Source organism: Phocoena sinus, chromosome 14 (genome assembly GCF_008692025.1).
Source record: "Phocoena sinus isolate mPhoSin1 chromosome 14, mPhoSin1.pri, whole genome shotgun sequence".
NCBI lineage: Eukaryota > Metazoa > Chordata > Mammalia > Artiodactyla > Phocoenidae > Phocoena > Phocoena sinus.
The window spans coordinates 70,442,857-70,460,289 of record NC_045776.1 but is presented as its reverse complement, the minus strand read 5'-3'; the positions used below and the strand labels follow the sequence as shown (position 1 = coordinate 70,460,289).

Here is a 17,433-nt window from a genome sequence, read left to right as displayed (position 1 = left end):
GTACTAAGTGTGTCACCTGGTGACAGATTCACTGGTGGCACTTTATTAAAAGGTTGAAAGTGGGACTCACTTAAAAACGCAATGGGTGATTCCAGGCAGGAATTTGTTGTTTAAATTACCGGCAAAGGGGCCGATTGAATTGGCGAGGGTCTTGGTGAGGTCCATACCAAGTTGTAATTTTTGTCTTAAAAATGATTTATTATTGATGAAGTAGTAAACGGCTTGATTAGTTCATATCATTGGCACCACCCCAGAAAATATCATGCATCAGATTAATAGTGAGTTTCAAATAGTGTATCAAAGGATTAGCGTTGGATTTTTTTCCCCTTAGCTTTCCTAATTAACAACATCATGAGGGTACAGCAGATGTGTCTCCTTGACACTAAATAGCTCTTGGTCGATTGATGATAAAAAGAGGCATCTTCTTTATAGTGAATTTAAGACCATGCATTTTTGTAATGTATTGGAATCTAAAACCAAAGCTGTTCTCCATTTGAAAGCATCAGTTCTTCAAGTGTTATATACATCTAAGATTGCTTAAATGTTACCTTGACGTAAAAAAAAACATCTTTCTTGTGATGCTGAGGGATCATCAGATTATTTTTACAAATCCCTGAGTCCAAGCCCCACGATATAGAAAATATCTTTCCCTTTGCGTTATTCGTTGTGAAAAGTCAAATTGTGTAAATGAAGACGTGCTTCCTGGATGTTTTTTGTCTCGCTTGCCCTTCATAGCCCCTGCCTCTTTTACATTTTGCAGGGAAAAACCTACTTGGATGAGTGAAGACAAGCAGGGAAAGTAAGGGAAGAGTGGAGGCCTTTTGGAGTGTTGTGAAAGCAACACTCCTGTTCCAGACTTTAACATATCCGAAGGTCGCTGATGATCAGTGCTGTTTAAAATTTCTGGCAAGTGGGAAACTGTAAAACAGTAACCCCCAAATGAAACCTGAATTTCATTAAAAAAAACCAACCCTCTACATTTCTATAAATGTCATATATAGTGCTTAATTTCTTTCCTCTTTTTCTTCCTTAAGGGCAGGGAGTCCCAAATATATAAAGTGTCTATATGTAAAATCAAGAAATCTTAACTCATGGACAGTTTTTTTTGGGGGGGGAGGGTGATATATAATATTACTAAAATTAGGAACTGCTGTTCATTTTTTTTCTTGGTGTTTTGAACTTAATATGACTTCTGCTTTTTTCAATGTCCCTCTTAAGAACATACTTACGTGCTTAGGGTATTCACTTACTTGTGTGAAGCCCTTTGTTTTCGGTGGCATTCTTTGGTAATGCTTTCTTTTTAGGGCAGAATCAGTGACCTGCCAGCAGATTTCTCATGACATTTTTAGAACTGAGACATATCAACAGGAGAGTAATTTTAGGAAGTGGCTCTTTAGTAATTGTTATTCTGTTGCTGTTTTGTTTTTAAATAGATTCGAATTAGGCCATTGGAACCTCCTCCAGAGATTCCAGTTTGCTTTGAGTTTATCTCAACTGGCTTTAGTTTTGTGCTGTGACCATTTACATAGTAACAGCCACTCCTTGTGCTGTGTTAGGATTCTGGTACATAGAGATTACGAGGTAAAACATCTTGCACATTTTTTCTCCACGACTGTATAGCAGTTAGTGGCCTACCTGCTCGATTTTGGGATGGGGGTGAGAGGTTGGGGGATTTCTAGCTCTGGTAAGCAAGTTAATTTCATGTTGAACTGCCTCAGCGTCATGACTCAAAAGCCTAGTGTGATTTCGCTCTTTGGTAAAGGATACAGGTAACATGTTTTCTGAGAAGATTTTCTATCTCAGCTTCATTTTGGGGTAAGCCCTGTGATCACCAGTCTTGGGCATTCTTGAAAAAGAGGTTTAGCTTTGTATTTTCAGTATCTAAATGGGAAGCATAAAACTTGCCATTGGTCTATCCTGAGTGACTTTTCTTTCCAGCTAATTATTTGAAGCCACTGAGTATTCTGTGTGCTTCCTTATTTCACTTACTTTGCCTTTTCCCCAGTTTTGCACAGAAAGGCAACAGAATGAAGCAACAGCTAGCTAATTTCAATGAAGTGCGGGGTGTGCAGTCCCCTGCCTATTACGGGAGAATCTCAGAAAATGGAACGTTCCACCCTGGGGAGATTTTGCTTCTCTGAGATGGCAAGAGGCAACCATTTTGTTAGGCTGACACATTATTCAGTTAACGAACCAATGAGTGCAAATTCTGGAAAAGTTGCCTATTTGTTCAAATTATATAGCCGCTTTAGTTTACTGAAACATTTGTCGAGCTAATGTAGCTGATGCGCAGGCCCAGCTCATTCACATGTGCATGCCAGTTGTTTTATGCCATGTTAGAGAAGAAACGCTTTTATTTAATAGGGTCTAATTCAGAAGCCAAGGCCTACAAAGGGTTAGCATCTTAAGCCCTGGAGGGTTCAAGGCAGCTTTTCCCCTGGGCTGACTACTCTTGTATCTTTTTCCACATAGAGTGAAATTCAGTTGACTTGAGGTCACACACACTTGCAAGAGGTTGAGTCACGTAAAATCCATCTTTCCTCTGGTGTTTCATTTCTGTTCAGTGGACATTGAAAATTTGGGATCATCCATCGCAAAGCTTGTCCTTTCCAAGTATTCACACGCTATGATAGGAAGGTCTGAAAACATTTTAAAGAGCCTTTGTAAGTTTCTGGGAGCATTTCAGACCGTCCTGAAAAAGGTGTGTGATACTGTTTATTCCATTAATTCAGTACCTGGTTGTAGAGGTGTTTTCCTGAGCCAAGCAGAGGGATACGGTGACCACCCTGGCCGCAGGCCTCTTCCTTCAAGGGGCTTACAGTCTAGTGGCAAATACACTGGGAGTTGAGAAAGATGTTTACTTTCATGTGCAATTGCTTGAAGATTCTATTTAACTGTGGACAAGTAGCACGGAGTGGCTTTTACTATGCTGTATTCACAGAACACATTATATCTGCTCAGTGTCTTATAGTAATTGTTAATGGTCTCCTTTGAAGAGCTATTTAGCTGTAATATATATAGTAATATGGTAGTGTGCATCTTCCTATTTTTAAAACTATCATGGGTAATTGATCTTGAAAAATAGCTCTGTTTTCTTCTGATGTGGAAATGGGGTTTATTCTGTAATTTCCCCAACTCCAGTCAGCGAGTGAGTGGTGGGTGACTTGAAAGATTCCCCTCCGTTAGGGTTGGAGGGTATTCTATGCCTGCAAGCCCATCTCTGAACTGAAAAGTTAAGGTTGAAAGAAGGAAGAGCCTTCAGGAAGAAAGCACTCTTTATCGTCGATAGGAGCATTTCTATGCATAAAACAGTGGTGGTGGTCTTGCTTCTTTTTCTCTTTGCGACATTTTCCAAATGTAATTTGTTTTGACCTTTCAGTTACTACTTCATTCTCGGTCAAAGTTAATTTGTGCCAGCGACTTGAAGATGTAAGTGTGGTGTGTGATCGGCAATTCTTAGAAATAGACGTTCCAGTGCAGTCAATTTGGGACCCAGAATATGCCCAAGTCAAGCGTTGTGAAAGGCTTTGCGTCGAGAGCCCAGTCGATGTCTTTGAGGTACAGGCAGTCCCAGCTTTTAGAAGCGATGTGTTCTCAGAGACAGCCTCTTAAAAACACCTCCTCGGTACACTGAATCGGGTTTTGCCAAACATCTGTGTGGACGGGGACGGACGCTGTTGGATCAGATGTCACAGCTCAAAGAAGGGACACTTCCGTCTTTATCGTGGCAAGCAGAGTAAGAGATGCCACGGAGTAGAGAGGGCACCCGGGGTCCCTGCAACCCCGACAAGCGAGAGAGAAGTTTAAATTCCATGAAGTAGTGATATGACAGCTACCATTTGCCGAGAGCTCGCCCTCTGCCAGGCAGTTTGCATCGTGAGTGCATCTGTTCCCCACAACGGTCCTATCAGGTCGTTAGCATCAGCTCCGTTTTCCCAAAGGAGCAGGTGCTCAGGGAGGTTTAGGAACTCAGTCCAGGTGACAGCTGAATGTGGCCGAGGCAGGTGCAGGATTCAAGCCCAAGTTTCCCAGAATCTGGGTCCTTTCCACCTTGCTATGCCGTCTCACCAGAAAGAATAGCGAACCCCCCCCACGTCTCATTTTACAGGGAATGGATGAAATAGCGAAACTTTTTTTTTTTTTTGGTTGGGGAAAAATCATTCTGCGTGCCGATTCAATCAGCTGCCAGGGTGGCATTGGGAAAGTCAGGACCGACCTCACAGACTGATCGAGAACAGCTATTCCTCTGGGACCTGCGAAAACGGTAATTATGACTAAGTGAATAAGCAGTTTCTGCCTTTTTCCCGGGAGGAGCTCAGGGGTTAAATGCCTGTTCTGTTTAATAGGAGAAGCGCAATCTCGCTGCTGTTAATGAGAAATTGTATAATAATAGACCGCCTCACCCCCTGGCCACCCAACAGGATTTCTCTCTTTTATCATTTAGAAAAAAAGGGCAGCTCAGGCTGCTTACCTCCCACCCGCCCCCCCCACCCCCAATTTTCCATATCTGAGAAAAGGGTAAAAGGACAAAACAACATTTTTGGCTTTATTTGCAGTAAAAATAACTTTCTCATTCAAATAATCTTCCTCTGTTAATAAAACTGTGTATTTGAAGATGGCTGTAGGTGAAAATGCATTCTGTGTGCCTGATGGTCTGTCCTTATTCTCTGGACTTGAGCGGTGGGGAAATGGAAATGATGTACTTGGCAACTTTTGCTTTCTGGTTGTTGAATCATTTGTCAGCTAAGTCATTTGCATGCTAATGAGGTTGTTCTGGACCGCCTCTGCTTCTCCTCTTTTTCATTTCTTTATCCTTCTCTGTTTTTATCACTGATTAGAAGTTAGAACCCCTAGGCCTTTTGGGACTGCCGTATGGGTCTGAAATGCAGCAGGTTCCCCATATCCTGTAAATATTTCTCCTAATTTTGGAAGTCTTCTTTTGGGTCACCTGTGCTTTGGCTTCAGTGTGAAGCAAAAGCACATTGTAGTACTTTATAGGACCATAAAGAAAAAGCCCCTTAGAGAATACAGTGAAAATATTTTTGCAGCTCATATATTTTGTGACTGATTGTTTGTAAGAGTCAGCTTTGACCCAGCCTTGGACTTGTACTCTTTTGCTCTCATTTCCTTCTTCCAGGGTTTCAGGAGCAGGAAAAAGTGATTCTATGAAAGTAGCCCATATGGAAAGTAGCCCGGCCAGACCTTTATCCTTAGTGAACTTGAAGACCAGTTGTCATCACTGGCCCCTCATTTTCCTGTGCCCTCCCTCCTACCTGCCGTACTGTACTAAAAGAGAAAGTTCTAGACTAGGAAGTATGACCCTGATTTCACTGACCATTTGCCATGGGCCGTTGGTAAGTCACTTACATTCAGTTCAGTATTAAATTCAGTGTATTCAGTTTCCCCATCTGTACAATATGATATCTATTCCTTTTTGATCACAAAATGTCCAAATAAAAATCTGTCTCTTGAGAGCATTTTCTATCCATACATTTGTGAGCAGGAGAGAACATTCATTTCAAGCACAGAACACTCAGGAGAAGAAAGATCGGAAGCAGTGTGAAAAGATAATTTTACTTTAATTTGCGCCATAGGTGGTGGTGGTTGTGATTTATATGCAGTATGAGACATAACACCTTAAAGAAAAGTACAAAACAGTAGGAGATAAAAGCAGTACTGCACGGAGACCCTGGTGCCATGTGCTCAGAGGGGGCGGGCTCAGGAGGCAGGACCTCTGAAAAGTTAGAATGTTGACCCCTAGACCCATAAGTAGGTGAATTTCCCAGACTTCTCCTCGGTGTTCTTCCTCTAGCTGTTTGTTGTAATACTGTTTGTCTAGAACCTTCTGCATGTGGTGCTTTGCGTGGTTCTTTTCCTTTCTTTCCTCCTTCCTCCCTTTTTTCCTCCCTCCTTCTTTCCCTTCCTTTTTCCCTCCCTTTACTTCCTTCCATCCATCCATCCATCATCCAGTAGGCTCTGGGCTGTATTGGCTTCAGTACCTAAGAGTTCACAAGCGTGCCACTTTTAAATATAGATAACTAAGCAGTTAAGAGAGTTGACATCCTCAAAAGGTCTTTGCTTCAGTAAAGGGCACCAAAAATCATAACCTAAAAGCAGCTGGCTTCAGCGTATTAGGCGTAAGGTGATGCACTCTAGTCTTCCTCAGACATTCAAAGATCGCATCTTAATAACATAGCATTGTCACATCTCATGTTTGAAAAGATCCTGGAGGGCATCGAGTCAAGTCCTGCATTGGGTGGGCGACCTCCCTCTCTAGCATCCAGCCAGGGTCATCTTTGGGGAGCACCTCTGGAAGCTCCGTGGTGTTGGAAAGCTCTCTTTGTAATTAATTCTGCCCACAGGTCTCTTGCTCTCCTTTTGTGGTCTTGCAAAACAAGTTTAATCCCGCCCCAACGTAATGCATCTTCAGACATTTGAAGGCAGCGACCCCCGCCCAGAGTGGCTGCTATGGGAAGCTGTCCCCCGTTCCTTTAGTTGTTCCTCATGTCATGCTGAAGTCTGCACATCGCTCTGTAATCCACGCTCATCGGTCTGAACATTACCTAGCTGAGTAAGAATATTAAAATTGATGAAGACTAAAAAGGTGTCTGCAGAGTTACCGTAATGAATTTGGTGATGGCAAAACTGTTAAATCCAAAATCAAGTGTATGGTCAAGTCCCTCTAAACGTTCCATTATAGGGAGAACCTTTTTGGTTCCTTGAATGATTTTAAAATTCATTATACCGGTTTGATTAGGGGATTGTTTCCATTGGTCAAAGTTTGGAAGTTAGGCATGTGTTTTGTGACAGTGACTGCCCTTTGCCAAGTGCAAAGTGAGTGCTAGGCACTGTGTATTTCTTAGATAATCATGGGCTAAACTCTTTCAGGAAGAAAGTGAGCTTCAGTTCAGTTGAAAAGATCATCTTCTGAGGGTTAGAGAGCATATGTTTCATATATTCCAAAACTTACAACTCTGGTAGCTGTGGGAAGCAGCAAGTTTCTTCATTTGCAGCAAGAAAACTTTCCTGACTAACGCCTCCTTGGTATTTGTATTTTGTGTCATTAAGTCAGTCCATTGCTCTTTATTATCTAGAAAGGTAACTGGTTATATTTTCAGGTCATTTGTTCTAAATTTTCTATATCTGTATTGCTTTCAATAAGGATTTAAGTTAAAAATGAACTGAGATGGGAAGGCATTTACACAGCTGTTAAATACTGCAGGCTTTCATTTTGCATCATGAAAATGTCTAAGGCTTTGATGACATTTTCGATGTATCTTCTTTGAAAAGTACAAGGCTTTTGCTGTTGGGTGTAAGGGTGGGGGGTGTCTATACCCCATGTAGAAATGGAACTAACCCTAATAGAAAAGGTCAAGGGACTTTCGTATTCATCTTTTTTTAAACATCTTTATTGGAGTGTAATTGCTTCATGGTGGTGTGTTAGTTTCTGCTGTATAACAAAGTGAATCAGCTATACATATATCCCCATATCTCCTCCCTCTTGAGTCTCCCTCCCACCCTCCCTATCCCACCCCTCTAGGTGGTCACAAAGCACCGAGCTGATCTCCCTGTGCTATACCGCTGCTTCCTGCTAGCTAGCTATTTTACATTTGGTAGTATATCATATTCATCTTTAAAAGGCCCTGCTTTTTTCACCTACATGTACTGTTTCTTTTCTCATAATGACACCCTAACTGGGACAGGGATTACGCAATAATCACCACAACATTAGAGTAGAGTGTAAAGTTTTCCTGCTCTCTTTTTGTGTTCCATTTTGGAACTGCTCCTTCTGTTTTGTTTCCAGTGGCCGTGGAGGAAAATTTATTATTTTATGCAAAACATCCCAAGTAGAATTGGGCTAGGAGGGGAAGGTGTTCTCTCCACAATAGTAGTTTCTAAGCAAGGGATGAGAGGATGCTTATGTTAATAACCCCCACCCCCACCCCCGCCCCTCCAAAGAAAAAACTGTAAGAGTTTTGTGTTCAGGGATTTCTTAGGGTTTAATCATTTGGTTTCTTTTTTTCTTTTTTTTTTTTTAATTCCACGTGGAAAATCAGCCAGCCTCTTTATGTTTGTGTCCTTTAAATAAAGTGCCCTGCTTGGGTCAGAAGGCCTAGCCCCCTGGCTCGGCAGCTGCAGTAGCTGGGACCAGGTCATTTCTCCAGGGGGTGGCTTTACCCTGGATGTGGAATCCTGGAATTCCCTGACAGTGAGAGGCCCCTGTCCACATATTCATGTTTCCTGCTCTATCTAACTGGTGCCAGGCCCCCACTGGATTCGATCCTAATTTATATATATATATATTTTTTGCGGTACGCGGGCCTCTCACTGTTGTGGCCTCTCCCGTTGCAGAGCACAGGCTCCAGACGCGCAGGCCCAGCGGCCATGGCTCACGGGCCCAGCCGCTCCGCGGCACGTGGGATCTTCCTGGACCGGGGCACGAACCCGCGTCCCCTGCATCGGCAGGCGGACTCTCTGCCACTGCGCCACCAGGGAAGCCCCCTAATTTATATTTAGGGTATAAATTCCTGTGACACATTGTATGGAGATACAGAATGTCCAGCACCTCAAATAACTGAAGCCACAGCTTGTTAGCCGAGGAGCCGTTGGCATTTCTCTGCCCTTTGTGTTATGTGTTGATTTAAAATTTTCATTCTCCTAGAGCAAGCTTTTTCCCTTATTTTCAGATTCTTGGGAAAGGCTCCACAATACTCATCACCCCCATTTTAGGAGGAAGTTCAGGTTCAGAGAGAAGCTAATTGCTCAGGATCACCTTGATGGCAAACGGCACAGTTGAGCCTCAGTTCAAATTCTGTGCATTTTAATAGACAACCTCAGCCGACCTTCCGCCACATGAATCTTCTAAACAAAGAAGTGTCTTGGATTTGGGTGGAGGAACATTGTCAATTTCAGATGCTAGTAACACAGTTTGAAATGCATTGTCTTCGTTCAGTTGGGTGATCTACTACAGGGATCTGATGAGGTGATCCAGTAGCTTACATATATTGATACTTCCATTATTTTCCTACCTCAGACACACTTTTGTAATTTCAGATGCGCTCTTATTTCAAAAGCAAAATTAAAATTCACGTCTCTCCCTGTCTGTAGGTAAATGGGGATCTTTGGCTTGAACATACTTGTCAGTTACTCTAGATGCATTAAGGATTTTTTTATGTTACATTTATTAATCTCGTTAGTGGTACCTTCTAAATTGTGGTAGAAAATTAATGAAGCAGGTTGCCTATTAAACCTTCATACAGAAAGGTCCTTGAGCTCACATTGGGGTGGGGTTCTGTTTGTCAGAGACACTTATTGACCCAATCCACAACTCAACGTCTTCACCTGCTCTCCCCGAAAAAGAAATTCCCCAGGTAAAACGCCTTATTGATCACTACTGGCAGTGAAAATGGAGCGCCAACTCTGTCTCTGGAAAGCGGCAATGAAAAAGGTAAAGAATTAAGCATTTATCTCACCTTTCAGTACGAACTACATTTTAAGGTAACCAGAACTCCCTAGTTGGTCATGGGAGATTCATCTTTACAGAAGAATAGCAGCAAATCAGAAGGAATGATGGAATTAGAAAAAGAAATCATCGTTTTGCAACGTTTACTGAAAGCATTGATTTAGGTAAAGATCATCAGTGTATGAAACCACTAAATGAAAGGTTGATGGGGGAATTTTAAATGGAGAGGTCAGACTCTCACCATCTGAATTTTCACGTCACTAACGTTGGGGCTCAGGACAGGCGGACCCCAAAATAGGCCAAAGTGGCATACTGATTATTTTGAATTAAGGTTACTTAAGAAACAACCAATGGAAGAAGAACACTTTGACCCTCCTTTGTCTCCAGAAAGCAGGAAATAAATCTCCCATGTGAAAGGTACCTTCCCCACCCCAGGAGGTAGAGAGACATCCTTATCACCAGAGATGGCAAATTCCTGAGGGCCGAAAAGGCTGTGTAAACAAACCTTGTAATTACTTCTTCACTAATTTACGACCCCAAGCCCAAATGTCTTTGTCTTGTCAGTTCTTCACAGATTTATTGTTTCTTTGTCTAAGAAGTATAAAAGCCACCTGCTTTGGTCCTTTCTTTAGGTCCTATTTCTGTGAGACTTCTGTACCTATGAATTAAATTTGTTTTTTCTCCTGTTACTCTGTCTTGTGTCCATTTAATTATTAGACCGGCCTAAGGAACTCAAGACGGGGAGGGGGGAACTTCCCCCTCCCCAACGCTGAGGAGAAATAAATGCATCTCCTTGTATGAGGCAATATGAAGACTATGTAGTGAGTATTCCTGCCCCCAAAGGTGGACTTGCACGGACTCAAGCTCAGAGCTGACTTTCAGCTCACAGGACACACGGAGGTAGAAGAACAGATTGAGTGACCTTATGAGGAAGCAAACAGGCAAATCCAGAATGGGGGCTATCCTCCAGGACTGCGCTCCTGGTTTCCTCAGTAAGTCACTGGCATGAAGATAAAAAGTGGGTGGTGGGGATGGACGGGTGCTCGAGAGTAAAACAGATTTCAGAGATATAATCATCAAATGAATGTGTGGATCTTGATTTGATCTTGATTCAAACCCAACTATATGAAAGACACCTCTGAGAGAATCCTGGAAATTTGGTTTAGGAAATGGGTATTAGCTCTTCAGGATTTATTCTTACTTCCAGGGTGGGATTGGGAAGTGATAACGGATCGTGCTTATTGGAAGGAAAATGTCCATAGTTTTTAGAAATGCAGATGGAAGTAGTAAAGGTAAAACAACATGTAGTCTGAGATTTGCTTTAAAAAAACGGAGGAAAAGTGAAGGGGAGGACGAAAGTAGCAGACTAAAATCTTGATAACTGTTCCTGAGGTGTTGATTGACGGGTTATGGGCATTCACTCTACCATTTTCTACTTTTTGCATGGTTTTTTTTGGCGGTACGCGGACCTCTCACTGTTGTGGCCTCTCCCGTTGCGGAGCACAGGCTCCGGACGCGCAGGCTCAGCAGCCATGGCCCACGGGGCCAGCCGCTTCGCGGCATGTGGGATCTTCCTGGACCTGGGCACGAACCCGTGTCCCCTGCATCGGCAGGCGGACTCTCAACCACTGTGCCACCAGGGAAGCCCTACTTTTTGCATGTTTGAAAAATTTTACAAGAATTTTTAAAACCAATAGAGAAGATCGCTTCGTGTGAGGATCAAGGCTGTCTTCGGGTAGGGCTGACGATAACCTCGTTGTCCCAATGTCACGTGTAACCAGCACTGGTGACTTAGGATATAAATTCCTGTGACACATCGTATGGAGATACAGAACGTCCAGCATCTCAAATAACAGACTGAAGGAAGGCTGATGTGCTTTTTGGAAACTGCATTAGATGACTGAAAGAGAGCCTCTGTGACACTGATTGCAAAGATACGGATAATCTTTTTCCATCTTTTTTTCTCATCCTTCGATGAGAAGTCTTCCAGTCAAAAGGTTGTAAATCTGTCCACACGACTTGGATGAGTCAGAACTCTGGTTGCAAATGCATTTATTTGCATTTGCGGCATGTGGGATCTTCCCGGACCGGGGCACGAACCTGTGTCCCTTGCATCGGCAGGCGGACTCCCAACCACTGCGCCACCAGGGAAGCCCTCAAAATAGTTTCTTTAAAAGAAGTGTTTTCTAAAAAAAAAAAAAAAAAAAAAAAGAAGTGTTTTCTAATGTGTTGCTCTAAACCAGACCTCACCAACAAATTACCAATAAGACTGGTATGAAGGAAAACAAAACTTTAAGAGAAGTCAAAACAAATCTGGATAAATGGGAGAGTTACAAGATATTTCTAGACAGGAAGACTCAGTATTGAAAAGATGTCAGTTCTCTTCAAATTAACCTATCCCAATCAGAATCCACGTGAGAATTTTAAAGAATGTGATAAGCTGATCCTCATTCATCTAGAAGAGAAAAAAGGGCAAAAATAACCAATAAAATTTTGAAAAAGTTAAACACTGAATATAAAACATTGTTATAGGAATTAAAGCAGTGTGGTCTTGTTACAGGCACAGACACATAAGTCTTGTTTCAGGCACATAAGACACATAAGTGGCAGAGCATGCAAAAATCTCCTGTGTATGCATATTTATATTCATCTATATAGTAAAACTTGAATTTGGCTTATGAGCAAAAGTGAGCATTTTGAGTCTGTTGGGGAAGGAAGGGATTGTGCATGATAGCTGGCCATCAGGTAAAGTCATAACCCCTCCACATTGTAAAAACATAAATTCCTGAGTAAAAAAAAAATAAATTCCTGAGCTCTGATGAGATGATCATCAAAATATTAAAAATAGAAAAACATGAGAGAATATATTTTTATTACTCTGGGATATAAAGGGCTGTCCCAGGTGAACCCCAAACCTGGAAACCATAAAGGAGAAAATGAATGAACACATGACACAGATGAAGAGTTCTCGTGTGATAAGTGGTATCACGTACCAAATTAAAAGATGAGTAGTTGAAAAATTCCATTGGATGACCTTATACGGAGCAAGTTTTACTTTGTAAATCCGTTTGCCTAGAGAGTGCTCGCTCTCTGAGGTTCTGGCCTGGTTCACGTTGTCTTAGGGAAGAACTGTGGGAGGGAGACGAGGAAGCTCAGCGATTGTATCCAAGTCAGCATTTTTGCCAGTTGTAGAAACAGAACGTCATCTGTCAGTCCTTGGAAAGGAAGTGTTTGCTTTATATACTTATTTATTTTTTGGCCACACTGCAAGGCACGTGGGATCTTAGTTCCTGGACCAGGGATCGAACCCGAGCCCCCTGCAGTAGAAGCACAGAGTCTTTACCACTGGACCGCCAGGGAAGTCCTGAAGTGTTTGCTTTGAAAAAAAAAAAAAGCCATGAAAATCTGGACATTAATCTCAAGGGCGGTAATTTAGGTATTCTCGCGTAGTTAGAAAAATAAGTGAGTCCAAAAGTGGAGGCTGTATGTTGTCTGGCAGTTTTCTCTGTGTGTGTTTTTTTTTAACCTGCTGCTGTCCTTTGTCCGTTTCCTTCAATTATTTGGTGCGGGCTGGCATGGCTTATCAGATGCTGCACGAGTGGTCCCGTTGCTTTCTCTGTCACCTCATCTTTGCCAGGGGCCCCTTGGGATCTGGAGTTCAGCTGTGTTGCACTAGACTCTGTAGGCCCCTGTGATTGCCCCTGTTGACACGTACCTGTGACACTGCGTTGGGACTCCCTGCTTACTCCGCTGTCACCCCTCTAGACATGGCCCCCTTCAGGGCAGAGACCAGGTGGACCCACCGTGTATTCTGAGTGTCATGCAATGTGCCTGGCTCGTGGAAAGGAGACACTTCCTATCTTGAATGAATGAGTGATTAAGTGAACAGGCGATGGATACGAAGGTGTGTATGTTTACAATACACTGTGGGAAATGATACAATGGTGCCATCTGACATGCAGTGGAAACCGAAGTAAGAGGGCTTGCCTCTGTAGGGGTTGGCGAAGGCCAGTGACCCTGACCTGGATCCTGGAGGCTGAGCAGGTTTTCACGTGAGGAGAGGCATTAGTGGGAATGGCATTTACAGAATTACAGAGCAGTGAAGAAATCCTGCATGGCTACCGTGTGAGGACAGAGGGAAGATACGGTTGATGAGGTAGCCTGGGGCCTCTTTGGAAATGCTCCCCGTAACGTGCCAGGGAGTTTGGACATTGGGCAAAATGTGAGGCCCTTGGGATCTTTTTTTAAAAATTTATTTTATTGAAGTATAGTTGATTTACAGTGTTGTGTTAATTTCTTCTGTACAGAAAAGTGATTCAGTTATACATATATATGCATTCTTTTTCATATTCTTTTCCATTATGGTTTATCACAGGATATTGAGTCTAGTTCCCTGTGCTATACAGTAGGACCTTGTTGTTTATCCATTCTCTATATAATAGCTTGCCTCTGCTAATCCCAAACTCCCAATCCATCCCTCCCCCTCTCCCCTTCCCCCTTGGCAACCACACGTCTGTTCTCTATGTCTGTGAGTCTGTTTCTGTTTTGTAGATAAGTTCATTTGTGTCATATTTTAGATTCCACATATAAGTGGTATCATACGGTATTTGCCTTTCTCTGTCTGACTGACTTCTCTTAGTATGATAATCTCTAGGTCCATCCATGTTTCTGCAAATGGCATTATTTCATTCTTTTTTATGGCTGAGTGATATTCCATTGTATATATATATACCACACCTTCTTTACCCATTCATCTTTTGATGGAAACTTAGGTTGTTTCCATGCCTTGGCTATTGTAAATAGTGCTGCTATGCCTTGGGATCTTTTAAATGAGAGAATTCCATGAAAAATGGCTCTCAGGAACAAGGAGGATGCTCCCGGCCCTCCTACGGACGCTCCTTGGCTCCAGTTTTCCCATCCTCTGATGCTTATTCCACACAGACAGCAAGGTAGCCATCAAATGAAGCTGCTTCTCTATTGTTGCTGATGCAAACGTATTTTGAGAGAAAGATAAATGGATTCAAAAATGATTATTGTAACCAATTTGAAGGGACGGTTTAGATCACAAAGTTTTAGTAACTCTGATTAGGTAAACTTGATGAACCCATAACTTTGTTCATCCTTCATATTGTATCTGTTCAGAGGTAAATTTTTTATTGATGGTGTGGTTATTTTTTTTTTTTTTTTTTTTTTTGCCAGTGAAGTTCAATTATGTTTAGTGTCACTTTAATATTAGGTAATGTATTGCAAAAGAAAAGGCATTAAAAACAGGATGTGGATTGTCAAAATCTTGGAGGATAAAACACAAAGGAATTCACATTTAGCTTAATTGGGCTGTGGTCTCCTGAATATAGATCATCTCACGCGCTGTTGTTTAATGCTATGGAAATTGCATACAAGACTCTTCTGCCAAAGATCTGGTGAACCGAGGAACCTTGGGAAGAGCTGACAGTATGAAAACTCCTTTTGGGGGAGTTGAATCTTGGTACGATTGCTTAGTTATCCTATCTTAAAAGCCTGCCTTTTGGGTTTCTTGACGGTCGTAACGATAGCAGCTCTTACTTAGGCAGTGCTTCTAACAAAGTCATCTTGCTTAATCTTCACAACTACCTTACGTGTGATTAGTTTTTTTAGGTGATGTGTCACATATTATTTGAAATACCTGTTTAGACGCATTTTACTTTGGACATCAGAATAGAACAGAATTAAACTTCACATAGAATATAGAGACTTTTAATAATGGGAGGTATCCACAGTCATCCTTTGGCCAGTAGAGAGCAGATATCTGCTCTTTAAACTACTTTAGTAGTAGAAAAAATTTTTAAATTATGATACAATGTTTATTATACTTACCTTGCATTTATGTAGCAGAACCCCAGTAGGTCATGACAGGTAGGGTTGGTATATTACCAACCAGTTGGTATTAAATAAAAAAAAAACCATTATGCCCCCAATCGGTATAGTATTATACATAGTAAGTATATATGCTTATTTTGATGAGGTGTGTAAAGTAATGGTCCAGGAATCTGGAGGCCATATTTTGATTTTTTTTAACTTTCTGTAATGAAAATTTCAAACAGGTACAGGAGAGACTCATACAATAAATTTGTTGCCACCACTCAGCTTTATCAATAATCAACACGTAACCAATCTTGTTTCATCCATACATTGTGTCCTTTAGGTTATTTTGAAGCATACCTAGACATGGTATATATCATTTCATCTGTAAATATTTCTGTATTTTTAAAAGATAAGAGCTCCTAAAATACCCAACATAAGCATAACACATTGCTACTGCTAAAAAAGTGATACTTGCTTAATATCATAAAATATTCAATCTGTATTCACATTTCTTCAGTGTTTTTTACAAGAATTTTTTTTTACTTGAATTGAGTTTTCAATAAGGTTCGTATGTTACACCTGATTGTTATTTCTTTCAAGTCTTTTTTGAACTATAGGTTCCCTATCATTTTCCCTCTTGAAATTTTTTGTTGAAGAAACTGGGTCATCTGTTGTGTAGAGTTTCCCACACCCAGGATTTTGCTGATTGCATCCTTGTGGTATGATGATGATAATAATATCTCCAGCTTTATTGATGTAATTCATGTAAAATAAACTACACATATTTCAAGACTGCCCCCAGATGCCAGCTTCAATATGTGTCTAAGGTCTACCTGCATTTCTGCCTGACTGACTACACATTTTGGGCTTCCCATGACCTTCTTAGGTTTGAGATTTCACTAGAACAACTCACAGAACTCAAGAAAGTCCTACGCCTATGATTATTTTTACTGTAAAGGGTACATCTCAGGAACTGCAAAGTGGTTGTTACGTAGGGCAAGGTCTCATGGGAAGAAGTGGAGTACAGAGCTTCCACACCCTCTTCAGGAGTGCCACCCTCCCAGCACACTGACGGGTTCATCAACCTGGAAGCTCTCCAGACCTCATCGTTCTAGAGTTCTTATTCAAGTTTCATTGCACAGGCCCCATTGATTAAATCATTGGCTGTTAGTAATTGAACTGAGTCTCTAGCCTCCTGGAAATCAAGTGGTAGGGCTGAAAGTTCCAATCGTCTAATCACATGATTGGTTCCTCTGGCAATCACTCCTATCCGGAAGTTATCTAGGGTTTTTCCAAGTCACCTCATTAGCATAAACTCGGGTATGGGTGAAAAGGGCTCCTTATGAATAAGACATTCCTGTCACTCAGGAAATTCCACCGGTTTTAGGAGCTCTGTGCCAAGAAGCAGGACAGAGACCAAATATCAATACATATATTTTTAATTTTACTGTATATATCATTTCCAAAAGTTTGCTCTTGCCTCTGTTATCAAACAATATGTACTCTTTTTTTTTTTTTTTAAATCTGGCTCCTTTTACCCAGAATAATTTTTTTGAGATCCACCCGTGTTATATCAGTAATGTATTCCTTTTCATTGTTGAATATTATTATATTATATGGATATCCACTCATTTTTATCCATTTGTTCACCTATTGGGGGCACTTGGGTTGTTTCCAGTTTTTGATCATCACGAGTGAAGCTGCTGAGAACATTCATGTACAAGTCTTTGTATGGGTGTATGCTTTCATTTCCCTGGGGTAAATACCTAGAAGTGGAATTGATGGGATTTTATAGTGGTTTGTGTTTAACTTATTACGAAACTGCCCAATTGTTTTCCAAAGTGTTTGTTTCGTTTTACATTCCCACTTGCAGTGTATGAAGATTCTGGTTATTCCACGTCTTTGCCAATGTGTGATACGGTCAGTCTTTTCAAATTTTAGCTACTCTAATAGGAGTGTAGTAATATCTCATTGTGATTTTAATTTGCCTTTTCCTAATGACTAATGTTGTCGAGAATCTCTTCATATGATTCTTTGCCATCCACATATCTTCTTTGGTGAAGGATCTGTATGCATCATTTGCCCATTTTTTTAAGAGGGTTTTTTGTTTTGTTATTCATCAGGTTTGA

At 41.3% G+C, this 17,433-nt stretch overlaps 1 protein-coding gene across 1 annotated transcript in view; it reads left to right on the top strand.

Moving 5' to 3' along the window:
* GRK3 (G protein-coupled receptor kinase 3) overlaps nt 1-17,433 on the top strand; it is a 123,326-nt gene that overhangs the window by 1,010 nt on the left and 104,883 nt on the right.